This window comes from Equus caballus, chromosome 24 (genome assembly GCF_041296265.1).
Source record: "Equus caballus isolate H_3958 breed thoroughbred chromosome 24, TB-T2T, whole genome shotgun sequence".
Classification (NCBI taxonomy): Eukaryota; Metazoa; Chordata; class Mammalia; order Perissodactyla; family Equidae; genus Equus; species Equus caballus.
This window is the reverse complement of record NC_091707.1, coordinates 46,084,142-46,099,301: the sequence shown is the minus strand read 5'-3', so window position 1 is coordinate 46,099,301 and position 15,160 is coordinate 46,084,142. Positions and strand designations below refer to the sequence as shown.

Here is a 15,160-nt window from a genome sequence, read left to right as displayed (position 1 = left end):
TATTTTAAGCAATTGGCTTATGTGATTGTGGAGGTTTGGCAAGTCCAAAATCTGACGGGGGAAGCCAGCAGGCTGGAGACACAGGAAAGAGTGGCAGTTCAAGTCCAGAGGTGGTCTGTTAGAGAACCAGGAAGAGCCAATGCTGCAGATGGAGGCCAAAGGCAATCTGCTGGCAGAATTTCCTCTTTCTCAGGGAGAGGTCAGCCTTTTGTTCTATTCAGGCCTTCAACTGATTGGATGGGGCCCACCCAATAGTATGGAGGGCAATCTGCTTTACTCAAAGTCCACCGATTTAAATGTAAATCCTATGCAAAAACACCATCATAGAAACATCCAGAATAATGTTTGACCAAATATCTGGGCACTGTGGCCCAGCCAATTTGACACATAAAGTCACCATTGTAACTCAATCTCTCAGTGCCTCCGTTCCTTCATCTGTAAAATGGAGTATGAGAGAACCTATCTTATTGGGTGAACGTGCAGACTAGATGAATCAGTGCAAGTGTTTAGAGCACGTCTGCACATAGTGCTCAATAAGTGTTTGCTCTTGACTATTATTACAATGATGATTATTAATTACTACTGTCACAGGCTTTGGGTGTATGTGCTTCACTCTGATGAAAACACTAAGAAAAGTTTAAGCAGAGCCACCAAGAGCAATGGAGTGTTCAGTCGGGAACATCACTAATATGACAACAGACTTCACACATTAGAACCCTTACAATGTGGAAAATGGAGACCTTCATACCAGCATTTGCAGGCTATCTTGGCCAGTGCTCCATTAGTCAGTGGCCATTTTTTTTCTTGTTATTCCATGAATAAATTTTAACATATTCAATTTTCTCCTTAAACTGTTTATTGACTGCTCATATTAGGGCAATATGGCAAAAACATGTACACCACTGGAATCTGTTGCAATCTCCTAGAGCATTTCTTCTGCTTGGCTTTCCCTTGATTTCTCCTGAGAAAATTCATTTTTGCTCTACACGTTTTTGAGTTAAGTGTCACTTCTCAGGAATGCAACATCAGCGTAAATCAAAAGGCTGACGTAGAGCAGAATGCTTAAGAATCTGGCCTGGGGTTGGCCAGCATTGGGTGTGAGCCGTTCCAAGCCCGGCTTCTTCACAAAGGGTTATTGTGAGGATTGAATGGGGAGCCCCAGCATGGTGCATGGCACTCAGGAAGTACTCGTGAATGGGAACTAGGATGATTCCTTTCATGAGTTATTCTCTGTACTGTTGGTACAACGTTCCTCCTTGAGCTGGGGAGACCTAGCATCCTGGGTCCCTGAATGACTGTGTGGAAGAAGTCACCTAGCAACCGGATCACCCTTGTCAATTGTTGCATATGCAAGAAGTAACCTTCTATTGTAGTTAACCTTTGAAATTTGGGGTTTCCTTATTATAGCAGCTAGTTTGTTAGGCACTCGGTATCACCTTAACCAGTATGGTCAGTTAATATTGGAAGAAGGTCACTGACCATTCGTGATGTCCTCTCCACCTCTGCAGGCTTCAGAGGCCTTGAACTTCTGTAGAAAGTGTCTGCCCCACAGTTTATTTACTCCCTGTATCTATCAGCCTGTGTTAATGCTTCTCTTCTTGTGGAAATGTCCTGCTTCCCCAGTTAGATAATATCATAGGAATTGATTTCAGGCTGCAAGAAATGTGATTTTATTTCTTTCTTGAGTTCCTATGCCTCTGCATAGTAGAAAAGGAACTCTAGTTAATTGGAGGTTAATTTTTTTTTTGCAGTTGCATCTAAGTTCTCAGTTGTGGGGGTGGGCATCTGGTCCTCAATGTTGTCATCTGATGCAGGCATCCTCATTTCTCTTTCATATTTCACTGTCAGTCAACCGTGGAGTTTTCACTCATTCTTGACTGTAAGGCCTCCCTCCAAACTGGTCCAGATCTCAGCCACTTTCACAGGTATGTGTGAGTTCAAGGTATATGGGAATCTGTCTGTGGGACAATAGGTAGATGAAGGTACTAAGGAAAAAAAATCAGTTAATATTTCAAAAATATAATGCCACCAGAAAAAGAAAACCCCTTGAGGGCAGAAACTGTATCCTGACCATATCCTGGCACCCTATCCAGCAAATCAAGTTTACGTCATTAGATATTTGCTGCTGCCATTAAATGATAAAGAAGAGTCAATGGGCCATAGAAACAGAGGGGGAAAAGATTCCCAATCTTTTTTGAAACAGTAATTTTAAATATAGGAAGGCACTGTTAGGGGCTGAGTTGTGTCTCCCCTACCCCAAAATTCATACATTGAAGTCCTAACCCCCAGTACCTCAGGCTGTGAGTGTATTTGGAGACAGGGTCTTTAAAGAGGTGGCTAAGTCAAAATGAGATCATGTGGGTGGGCCCCAATTTAATATAACTGGTGTTCTTAAAAGAGGAGGAGATCAGGATACAGATACACACAGATGGAAGACCATGTGAAGACATAGGGAGTTCCTTTTATCCTCAGCAGTGGCTGCCAAAGCCGAAAGAAGGCAGTGCCATAATTTGGCAACACAGGACTGAGTTCTGCACTGAAGGAAGTTTTTAAAAAGTCAGACCAGGGGCCGGCCTGGTGGTGTAGTGGTTAAGATCGAGTGCTCCTCTTTGGTGGCCCAGGGTTTGCAGGTTCGGATCCCAGGTGCAGACCTACATATTGCCCACCAAACCATGCTGTGGCAGCGTCCCACATATAAGATAGAGGAAGATTGGCACAGATGTCGGCTCCAATCTTCCTCACCAAAAAAAAAAGGGAAAGTTTAAATAAAGTTGTTTCTCAATATGTAAAATTGAACATATTACTTCTGCTTCAGGCCATGTGGGAATAACTAGCACTACTTGTTTCCTCCCTGCTGGAAACAACTAGGCAACTGAGCAAAATATATGATACAATCATTTTCAGACATTGGGCAGCAGGACCATAATCCCTGAGAGAAGGGAAACAAAACAAGGTGGACGAACCACCAGGGAGTGATAAACTGAAACAGTCTCAGCATTCACAATATCTGAGAAACAATTGAGTTCCACCCAGCCAGTGTGGAGAAATCACACTGACCACTCTATTAGTTTCCCATGGCTGCTGTAACAAATTACTGTAAACTTAGTGGCTTAGAACAACACAAATGTATCATCTCACAGGTCTGTAGATTAGAGGTCTGACACAGATCTCACTGGGATAAGATCGAAGTGTTGGCATGGTGCTTGCCTTTTTGGAGGATCTAGGGAACAATCCATTTCTCAGCGTTTTTTACCTTTTAGAGGCCACCCACTTCCCTTGACTCATGGTCTCCTTTATCCATCTTCAAAGTCAACAACATTGAGCTGAGTCCTTCTCATGCCCTAGCTCTCCGGTTCTCTCTTCTTCTTCCCTCTTCAGTTTTTAAAGACCCTAAGACCCAACTGGATAATCCAGGATAATGTCCCTATTTTAAACTCAGCTGATTAGTTAACTTAATTCCAGATGCTGACTTAATTCCCCTTGTCATATAATCTAATATAAGCCCAGATTCCAGGGTTTAGGATGTGGACATTGGGGGAGGCCATTATTCTGCTCACTACAACCACTGAGGCATTTATTGAAGACTTCAGAACAGTTATTCCATAGTAGTAGAGATAAACTAGCCCTACTCTACTAATATCCTTTACTCTAGACCCAACCTAACAGCACTTTAAAATAAGCTCAAAAGAATTAAACTAATCCAAAAGTAAATTAATGATGGACAAAATAAACTCCAATACTCTTTAAAGAAAGACAACACAATCAAGACACAAAGCAATGTGATGTTTACAATCACAATCAAGTTACTAGACATTCAAAGAAGCAGAAAGATATGTCTACAACCAGGAGGAAAATTAATCAATAGAAACAGACCCAGAAATGACAGCAATACTGGAATTATCAAACAAGGACTTTAAAATAACTCTTATAAATATGCTCAAGAACTCCAAGGAAAACACAGACACAATGAAGAGAGACATGAAAACTATTTTAAAAAGATGAGTAAAATTTCAATGGAACCAAATGAAATGAAAGATTCAGTGGATAAATTTAACAAGACATTGGACGGAAGAAAAGATCACTGAACTTTATGAAATCACAAAAGAAACTATCTAGGCTGAAACATACAAAGAAAAAAAGTCTGAAAAAAATGAAAAGAACTTCAGTGACCCGTGGGACAAGATCAAGTGGTCTAATGTATACGAAATGGGAGCCTTAGAAACGGGGCAACAGAAGATCTATTTGAAGAAATAATGGCCAAAATTTCCCCAAATTTAATGATATAAAAACAGACGCAAGAGCCTCAATGAATCCCAAGCAGAAAAAATACAAATAAAAGCACATCAGAGTACATCATAATCAAATTGCTGAGAAGGAGTGATGAAAGAGAAGTTCTTAAAAGGAGCCAGAGAAAGAAAGACACATTATATACAGGGAACAAAGACGAGAATATCCACAGGCTCCTTGTCAGGACAATGCAAGCCAGAAGACAATGAAAGTGCATTGTCACAGTGCTGGAAGGAAAGAAATATTGTCAAAATAGGATTCTATATTGGGAAAGAATAACCTTCAAAAATGAAAGCAAAATAAGGCTTTTCATCCAGGAGACCTATGTTATAAGAAATGTTGATGGAAGCTTTTCAGGCTGAAGGAAAATGATTCCAGCTGGAAAGATGGAGCTACACAAAAGAAAGAAGAACACTGAAAGTGGTGAATGTGTGTGTAAATATGAAATATGTTTCCCTAATTAAAAAAAATTTTTTAAAGAGTTGAATGGGGCTGGTCAAGTGGCATAGTGGTGAAGTTTGCATGCTCTGCTTTGGCAGCCCAGGGTTTGTGGGTTTTGATCCTGGGCTCAGACCTACACATTGCTCATCAAGCCATGCTGTGGCAGCATCCCACATACAAAGTAGAGGAAGATGGCACAGAGGTTAGCTCAGTGCTAACAGTCTCAGGCAAAAAGAGGAAGATTGGTGGGGGCTGGCCCCATGGCCGAGTGGTTAAGTTCGCACGCTCTGCTGCAGGCGGCCCAGTGTTTCGTTAGTTCGAATCCTGGGCACGGACATGGCACTGCTCATCAGACCACGCTGAGGCAGCGTCCCACATGCCACAACTAGAAGAATCCACAACGAAGAATACACAACTATGTACCAGGAGGCTTTGGGGAGAAAAAGGAAAAAATAAAAAAAATCTAAAAAAAAAAAAAGAGGAAGATTGGCAACATGTGTTAGCTCAGGGCCAATCGTCCTCACCAAAAGAATGAAATAAGTAAAAAGAAAAAGAATTGAATGTTTAAGGCAAAAATAATAACAATGTATGGTGGGGTTTGTTGTCTATGTAGAAGTAAAATGTACAGCAACAACTGTATAAAGGACCCAAAGGGAGAAATGGGAGTGCACTATTGTAAGGTTCTTAGAATACATATTACAACATATATTGTGATTTGAAAGTAGACTGTGATGTTAAAGATGCATATTGTGAACTCTATACTCCACCAAAAAAAAAATAAAGCAGGTAGATATCGATAATAAGCCAATAGAGAGATAATAGAATCTAAAACTATTCAATCCAAGAGAAAACATGAAAAGAGGGAAAAAAATAACAGATAACCAAGTGGAAAACAAAACAATAAGGGGGTAGACTTAAATCCCACCATATCAGTAACTATATTAAATAAAACACTTTAATTAAAGTCAGAGATTATAAGAGTAGATAAGAAAGCAAGACCAATTAAATTTTGCCTACAAGAGATCTAACTTAAATAGAAAGACACTGATAGGTTAAAATAAAGGAAGGGAAAAACATACAAACATTAATAAGAAGAAAGCTGAAGTGGCTATACTGATATCAGACAAGGTGAACTTCAGGATGAGGACTATAACCAGAGAAAAAGAGCGACAATTCACAATGATAAAAGGGTCAACTCATTAAGAAAACACAATAGTCCTAAAAGTGGATATACCTATTCCCAGACCTTCAAAATACACAAAGCAAACACTGAAAGAACTGGGAAAAGATTTTTAAATTCACACTTATGAGTGATTTCAAAGGTAAAATAGTGGGATTTTTTTTTTTCAACAAATGGCGTTGGGAAAACTGGATGTCCACACACAAAAGAATGAAGTTAGACCTTGTACTATAAACAAAAATTAACTCAAAATGGCTCAAAGACCTAAACATAAGAGTTAAAACTATAAAACTCTTTGAAAAAACATAGAGAAAAACTTCATGACTTTGGATTTGGCAATGATTTTATGGGTATGACACCTATTGCATAGGCAACAAAAGAAAAAATGATAAATTGGTCTACATCAAAATTTAAGACTTCTGTGCATGAAAGGACACTATCAACAGAGTGAACAGGCAACCCACGAAATAGGAGAAAATCTTTGCAAATCAAATATCTGATAGGGATCAATATCCAGAATATATAAAGAACTCTTACAACTCAACAATAAAAAAACAAACAACCCAATTTAAAAAAATGTGCAAAGGACTTGAGTGGACATTCCTCCAAAGGAGATATACAAATGGCCAATAAACACATGAAAAGACACTCAACATCACTAATCATTAGGGAAATAGAAATCAAAACCACAATGAGATACCACTTCACACCCATTAACATGGCCATTATAAAAAAAAAAATCGGAAAATAACAAATACTGGTGAAAATGTGGAGAAGTTGGAACCATTGTGCATTGCTGGTAGGAATGTAAAATGGTATAGCTGCTATGGAAAAAACAGTATGAGTGTTCTTCAAATAATTAAACATAGAATTACTCTATGATCCAGCAATTCCACTTCTGGGCATACACCCAAAACAATTAAAAGCAAGGACTTGAAAAGATATTTGTATACCTATGTTCATGGGAGCATTATTCACAATAGTCAAAAGGTGGAAGCAACCCAAGTGTCCATCAACAGTAAATGGCCAAAAAATGGGGTACATACAATGGAATATTTACCCTTAAAAAAGAAGGAAATTCTGATACATAACTGTAACATGGATAAACCTTGACGATATCATGCTAAGTGACATAACCAGGGACAAAAGGACAAATACTGTATGACTCCTCTAATATGAGGTTCCTAGAGCCATCAAATTCATAGAGACAGAAAGTAGGATGGAGGTGGCCAGGGGTGGGGGAAGGGGAGTTATTGTTTCGTGGGGGACAGAGTTTCAGTTTGGGAAGATGAAGTTCTGGAGATAACTGGTGGTGATGGTTGCACAACAATGTGAATGTACCCAATGCCACTAAACTCTCTGCTCTAAAATGGTTAATACGGTGAATTTTATCTTATGTCTTTGTTCCCACAATAAGAGAAAGAAAGAGGAGGAGGAGGAAGGAGTGAAGGAGGAGAAAGACAAAGGGTTTGGGAAGAAAATCTCAATCCGCTTTTGACTGAGATGATTAAATTCCTTTTGCTTGTTCTTTTTTTCCACATCAGAAGGGAATTCTTGTATTGCAGTCTGGCCCAGTTCCCCAGTTTCCCTCTAAGAGAGCTCCCCCGTGCTAGATATCTGTGGCCTAGTGGGCCTGTGGGTCCGTATGCTGGCACGGGGACTCATTTTTTCTTGCTTCCCAGTTTAATCTAGAGGACAGCACTTCCCCAAAGTGCTTAAACAGGAAGGAGAAATTACCAACACTGTTATTTTCTCTTACAACAGCCTCAAGATTCAAGCTAAAGCTGCCATGATCCTTTTCCCTCAATTCCTTTAAAAATACTCGTCTCCCTACTGGATTCCCCAGGAAAAGGGACGTTGTCTGGTTCCACAGGTGCAGATGGAGCTCCAGGCCTCCTGGTCCTTAGAGGCTGTTGCAGTGATAAGGGACCCTGTCCTCCAGGGGCCTCTTGTTTATCCACAAGTGCTCTTTGTGGATTCAGGTGTCAGGCCAGATCCCAGACTTGGATATGGACCTCGTTTTGGAATGATCGAATAAATGATCAATTTATCCAATAATAGACCCTTTGGATATTTAATTCAACTTGGTAACAATTCAAATCTGATGCCAAAGTGGTACCTTCACATAGAGCAACAGAACTCTGGCGTTGACATAATTCATTTTTAAAGTGGGAATAACAACAATAATACCAATATTGGCTAACATTTGGGATGCTTTCATATAATACCTTTCATATTGACTTACTTAAGCCTCACAATAATGCTATAAGGCAGGTTTTATTATTGTCATCATTTCACAGATGCAGAGACTCGGGCACAGAGAGGCAAGGTAACTTTCCAGGTTACATGCTGGCCCATAAATCTGTATCCCTGTCTCTTGACAAGTACTTTCACCATGGGATGCTCCACTGAGAAGCAGACCAGTTTGAGGCTTGCTCTGTGTTGCTGTATTATTCATAGTATTTTGTTAGCAAGCCGTGGGAAATCAACTCAAATTTGCTGAAGCAAGTATGGGAATTTATTGGGAATATAACCAAGACAAATGGGTATAGCCCGTCTCAGGCACAGTTCTATCCAAGCGACAGAATGGTGGTGGTTGCCTCTCTCTCCCTCATTTTCTCTCTCTTTCACACACACACACACACACACTTTCTCCAGCTCAAGAGTCTGCTTACCTCTCTGTTGACATGGTTAAACTGACTAGCATCAGGCCAAAATCCAAAGTTTAAAGTCTGGTAGAAAGACAGGGCTTTTTTCCCCTCAAAAGTCCCAGCATGAATCCTGGGATTAAGTCTTGTGGGCCTATCTTGAGTCACCTAACTTCTGTAAACCAATCACTTGGATCAAGTGGAAGGAAACCTCGGACTGGCCTGACCTGAGCCAATTTTCCATCTTCGTGTCTGGGGGTCGGGGAGGGGTTTGGCTCCACCTAAACTGTGAATCAAGAGTGAGAAGGCAAATTGAGATGCTATTACCCAAAGAAGGATACAGGCAAGGCAGACAAACAACTGACGTTCATTGCTGGTGCCAGTAAAGGGGTGAGGGGTAGACGCTGGATGTTATCTGACCACAAAGTTGAGTGTGGGGAGTCTGCACCATTGGACTGGTTTTCCAGTAGCCTGTTTTTCCCCTACAAAGCTTGCTGACTAAAGTTCTTTGAAAGATTCTAACAACTCTGAATTTGTGACTCATGGATCACTCAACAAACTGAGCCACTGCCGTATTTTTACTTTTGTTTTCATATTCATTTATTCACTCAACAAATATTAATGGAGCCTTAGCCATATGTAAGGATCTTGAAATACAGAAATGAATCAGCATCCTGGCCCCAGGTTACATTCCAGAGACAGGCTTAGTGTCCGTTGCCATTGAATGTAGGTTTGCTTACTATGTAAATCACATAAAGCTTTTGCATATAATGTCAGATTTTCTTATGACACTACGGATAGAATTTGAAATAATAGCTGGTAGTCAATATATATTTGTTGATTGATTATATGATGATAAAGATTCATCCTTCTGTATCATTATTATTTTTTCTCCATTGTTTATCTCTTCCTAGTACAATCAGATCATGTGTGATGGAAACTAGTGGCTATGTTTCCAAGAACAGGAATAGAACGCTATTCCTTACTGGTTGTAGAAATGGAAATATTTGCTATAGGAACCCCACCTCTATGAGTCGCTTGTGTGGTGGTAAATGTGTGTGGGAATGGGAAAGCAGGCAACTAACTTACGTCCCTTTCTATATTTTTGCTACCTTTGATCTGGAATTTTAATCTTATTGGATTAAATTATTTCTGGTGAGGTGTTCAAAGACTTTCAAGTATCTCTGCCTTTTTGAACATTAGCTTCTTTGTGGTATGTTTTTTCCTAATTATTCCAAATATAGTATAAGGACCACGAAAGCTACAAAAAATCCATTTTATGTTCTTAAATTTGATTTCATGTTCACAGCTTTCACGTAATACCTCTCTAGTTATTAGGTTCATTTCAATGTCATTTTCAAGGTGCCTGCCAGGATTATAGTTATTTCAATACAACTTACTACACATTTAGGGAATAAGTTGGTTCATTTGATTTAAACCCAGGACCTCGAAATCTGTGTTTATTCATGGCTCAAAGCTCCTAGTATAGTTATTGTAGACCCGGGCTACTGTGCATTATTGAATATATTTATTAATTCATTAATCGTATGTTTATTGAACACCTACTATGTGTGAAGGTGGTCAAAAGTTATGAACTTTCAGTTAAAATAAGTAAGTCGTGGGGATGGTCTGTACAGCACGGTGACTATAGTTATACTTGAAGATGCCAAGAGAGTAGATCTTAAGAGTTGTTATCACAAGAACAAAAAATTGTAACTATGTGAGGTGACGGATGTTAACTAGACTTATGTGGTAATCATTTCATAATATATACATATATCGAATCATTATGTTGTACACCTAGAACTAATATAATGTTATATGTCAATTATACCTCAATATAAATAAATAAATACGTTTGGATTCTCGTGTGCTGTGAAGAGATGTAAGCCGTGTGTGGGGTAGGGTCAGAGGAGGGGCTCTTAGACTGGGGCAGTGTTAGTGAGCTCAGCCTGCCATGACACAGTATCACAGACTGGGTAGTTTAAATAACAGAAATTTATTTTCTCACAGTTTTAGCAGCTAGAAGTCCAAGATCAAGGTGGTTCGGTTTCTTCCGTGGTCTCTCCTCTTGGCTTATACGTGGCCATCTTCTCACTGCGTGTCAACCTGGTCGTCTCTGTGTTTGTGCGCATGTCTGGTGTCTCTGTCTCTGCTCATCTCCTCTTCTTACAAGGCCGACAGTCATAACGGATTAGGGCTCACCCTACTGAGCCCATTTTAATTTAACCACCTCGTGAAAGGCCTTATCTCCAAATGCAGTCAAGTAGTGAGATACTGAGGGTTAGAGCTTCAACATATGAATTTGGCGGGGGACACAATTCAGCCCATAACAGGGGGTCAGGGTAGACCACTCTGAGGAGGGGAGACATCTGAGCAGAGACTTGAATAAGGGAACGAGACATGGCCACAGGGTGAGTCATCTGGGGAAAGGATGCTTCTGGACAGTGAGTGCACAGGCTTGAGGCTGGAGTAGAGAGGAGGCCATGGTGAGGGAGCCCAGTGAGGGAGGCAAGGATGCCACAGATTCAGGCAGAGGCTGGCTCATGAGGAAACTTGGAAGCATGGTGAGGACTGGATTTTCTTTCGAATGTCATAGAAAGTCATAGGAGTGTTTTGAGCAAGACGGGGGCATAATCTCACATATCTTTTTAAAGGATAATTTAAAAATTTACAACAGATTTTCTGTAGGTTTCCAAGAATTCATCAGGAAAGAGCATACTGATCATGAAACCCAGAAAAGTTTCGGAATAGTTAAGATGCGGACCCCAGAGGTTATTCTCCATTGATTTTCTAGGAATTCCTTCTCTCAAGGGTTAAGGTATCAGCTAAGAATTATTTGGAATATTGGATTACTGCTGAGATTTCTCCTGTCACATTCAATAACTCTGAGTTAAGAGAAATATGTGGTTCAATTTGCGTATGTGGAAAAATACCCTTTTCTTGAAGAAAACCTTCAGTTATGATGATCTGGTCCATAGTAATTTGTTTATAAGGAGTGATGTTACATTGGCATCACTTAGGACAACTCAAGGCAGGGCAAACTCTGAGGTGTCTTTCCCATCTTTGACAAACACCATTTCTAGACTTACATGGAGTAACAAGAGGGTGAATAACAGTTGCTTTAGAAGTTTTGAACAAATCGTTGCCAAAACATAAGGGATCTCCACAAAGCAGTTCAACGCATCATACCTAGACCCTATTGTGAATTAAGCAAAGCCCCGAATACAGGAAGCCTGCATGACACTGGTCCATACCACAAACCATCAAGATGTGTAAGTTGCTTAAAATGGTCATATCCATTTTTACAGAGTATTTATGTTGTACTCAGACACAAGCACTATACTCAATAGAAAGCACATTCATTGGACAGATTGGTAGTCATTTTCATGGGAACTTGTAAACATGAGCCATCCGTTTTCCCTCTTCTGTCTCCACTAAACTTTGTTACGCAGGGCTGCCTTCCAGGATCTGTAAAAAGTTTCCTCAGATAGAAGAGTATAACAATATTAGATACACATGCATGCGTACACACACGCACACAGAAACTTTCAACTGTAATATCCTGATTAGAGTTAGTAAAATTATAAGTGAGATCAGTTACATTGCACAAATAACAATAGGTCAGTTTTTTCAGTCTTTCTTCTTTTCGAAATATAGTGACTGTTTTATGAAGGGGAAGAATGGAAACAGAAAACAAATTTAACTAGTATGTGCCATGGAAATCATTCAGAGATAACTAGAAACAACTTTAATATGAATAAGAAAGCTTCCCTCGCCACCACAGAGAGAGAAAATGGACTGACCTTTTCTGGCCAAATAATTAGAATTATGTATGTGTGAATAAAGTCAATAGTAAAATAAGTACTCTACTATGGATTTTGGATTTCTGTACTGAAAGCGGTTTAAAATGTTCCTCAAAAGATTGTCTTCAGACACCTGAACACACCAAATGCTCCAGTACCCCAGCGTATTTCTCAGAGAGTCTTGGTACTGAAGGATAGAAGGCAGAGCATAAGCAGAATGTCTCAGTCAAGTTTTCTGGCATTTCGAGGCTGTCCTTGATGGCTGAATTAAAAGGATAGCGCAGCGGTAAAGTAATGTTGTCCCATTTGCTTTAATAAGCAAAGTTAGAGATTATTTATGATAACACAGTCATCAGTGGAATGTGTTCCTGTGCATTCCGAAAACATGCAGCCTCACTTTGAGTCTTACTATTAACTCCTTGCTGTGAAGGGGTGGCAAGCGTTATTAAGTTGTTAGATTAGCAAAGTTCTACTGCATTTTCGCTTCAAGCCAGAGTGCTTTCACAGCTGAGCTGTAATGCTCTGAAAATGCCTCCATAACAAGATCCAGACGTGGACTTGAATCCCAAATGGTAAACGGCCAACGGCATTTATACACTATTACCTTGCTGAAGCCGTGAAAAGTCAGCACGTCTGAAAAGACACTATGCTTGAATCCAAAAGCACAGAGGGAGCCAACACAGGAAATAGGTGGCTCTTTCAATAATAACATACCTCAATAGGGTGGGAAGGTAGTTCCGTTTTCTAGAGAATACCAGTGTGAACTCCAATCCCTTCTTAAGAAGCACGTAGAAAGAATGAACCTAAATTATCCTATTGATGACTAAATGTTACATTTAGCTCCCGGGAGTCCATGCTTGGAACAGAATTTCAAGGAATCACATTTAGCCTGCTGGCCAAGTGGGACTTGCCACATACTTGAGTAAACACAAGCTTTCCTAATAAACTGCCTTTCTTAGAAATCTAAAGTACTAAAATCCTTAAGTTCAGGAAAACTTGAATTTCTCAGAGAGGCAGGAAAAGGGATAAGTTGTAGAAAAATAGAGCTGGAAAGAAAACCCAAATACACCTTACGGCAGATAGCTAAAGAAGTTTGAGAAATCACATTTCAGAAAAGTACATTTCAGTTGCCAAAAGTACTCTACTTTGCAAAGCTGCCTGGACCCGTGAATCGGTTGAATCTTGGACAAACTCTGTTTGCCTGGCTTGAGACAAAGTAGTCTGTGACTTTCATTTTCCAGGTGATTGATGCATTTGACAGGTGTGACCTTGGCCCCAGACCAAGCAAAATAGGGGGACAAGAAACTACAAGACCTGGCTTCGGGCTTGTGGGGTAGAGAGTGAATATGCATACCGGCAGCAAGGGTGACAACATGGTGGCGGGGTGTTAGGGATCAGTTGGGTACTTGAGGTAGCTTATCAGAAGGATTTGGAGCAGGGCCAGTGATGCAGAAGCAAGTTACAACATGAAGAATGTAGGATCCAGAAAGATGAATGAAATCGATCTGTGACTACCTTGGCAGCAGCCAAAGTCATAAAGGGGGAAGGTCCTGCTCTTTCCTAGGAGGATGAATGATGACATTTAACTGGCTATCTTTGCCAACATGGGGATGTAAAAATGAAATAAAACTTTTACCCATGACCAAAAGTGACAATCATTGTTTTCATAATATGTACACGCTCCATGACTCCTTTCAGTGCTAATGCTTCCGCTATTTCACAGACCAAACATTTTAGAACATTGACATCCTTAAATGTATTACATAGAAATGTTTTTAAATGGAGAAAGTCCAAAAAAAGGATAAATTTTATCTTATAAATAGAATAAATAAAAATAAGTTTCTGACCGCGTCTCTATTATCACATCACCTAGGAGTGCCTGGGGGGATTTTCACTGTATTGGAGGCCACGTTTGGAATGATCTCACTGAAAATAGGAGCTCTGCAGCTAGGACAAAATTCACTTGGAGTTAGGTGCCGGAGGGCTACCTCAAAGAGAATGACAATCATCACTCAAAGAGGGAGAAACTGGCAGGGCGGGGGTGCCTGACTGCCAATGATCAATGAAGAGATGCGCCATATGTATTATCTTAGGTCAAGTTTTCCCAGAAATGGAGTTGAAGGCCCATGTGCAAAGATTTTTTTTTTTTTATTGGCACCTGAGCTAACATCTGTTGCCAATCTTTTTTTCCCCTTCTTCTTCTTCTCCCCAAAGCCCCACCCCACCCTGCCCCAGTACATAGTTGTATATTCTAGTTGCAGGTCCTTCTGGCTGTCCTATGTGGGACACCACCTCAACATGGCCTGATGAGCGGTGCCATGTCTGCGCCCAGGATCTGAACTGGCGAAACCCTGGGCTGCCAAAGTGGAACACATGGACTTAACCACTCCGTCGCAGGGCTGGGCCACTGCAAAGACTTTTTAAGGAACTGCTCCCTGGGGCGTGGGAAGGGTGGGGGACATGGGGGATGGAGGACACATAGGTAGGACATAGAACAGGAAGAAGACAAGCCAGGGAGCCATTTCAGGCCAAGTCCCAGCCTTAGCCCAACCTCGTGGAGAGCTGTGGAGTCTAAGTTACCTGTCAGACTTTGTCCCCACTCTGGGCAGAGATCCGGGCTTTCGTATTGGGCACCAGCCAGTCTTTGATGGAGGGCCCCCTGGGGAGGCTCTAAATCCCTGGGCACTTCTGGCTCCAGTGTTCTGAAGAGTCACTGCTGCTGGCTGTTGGAAGCAAACATGGAAGCCAATGGTAGGGCACCCAGAAATGGAAAAAGGATTTTGAGGGGGACAGATGGA

The 15,160-nt window shown here is 40.6% G+C and overlaps 1 long non-coding RNA gene across 2 annotated transcripts in view; it reads right to left on the bottom strand.

Annotated features, from left to right (window-relative positions):
• LOC138920583 (uncharacterized) overlaps nt 1-13,215 on the bottom strand; it is a 28,032-nt gene extending 14,817 nt beyond the window's left edge. The window contains exon 1 of one of the 2 annotated variants that reach the window (XR_011432000.1): nt 13,077-13,215. This is a non-coding gene — a long non-coding RNA (uncharacterized lncRNA). Of the gene's footprint in view, nt 1-8,583; nt 8,730-13,076 lie in introns of those variants that run through there. The other variant, XR_011431999.1, reaches the window with a different exon arrangement.
• Nucleotides 13,216-15,160: the final 1,945 nt, after the last annotated feature.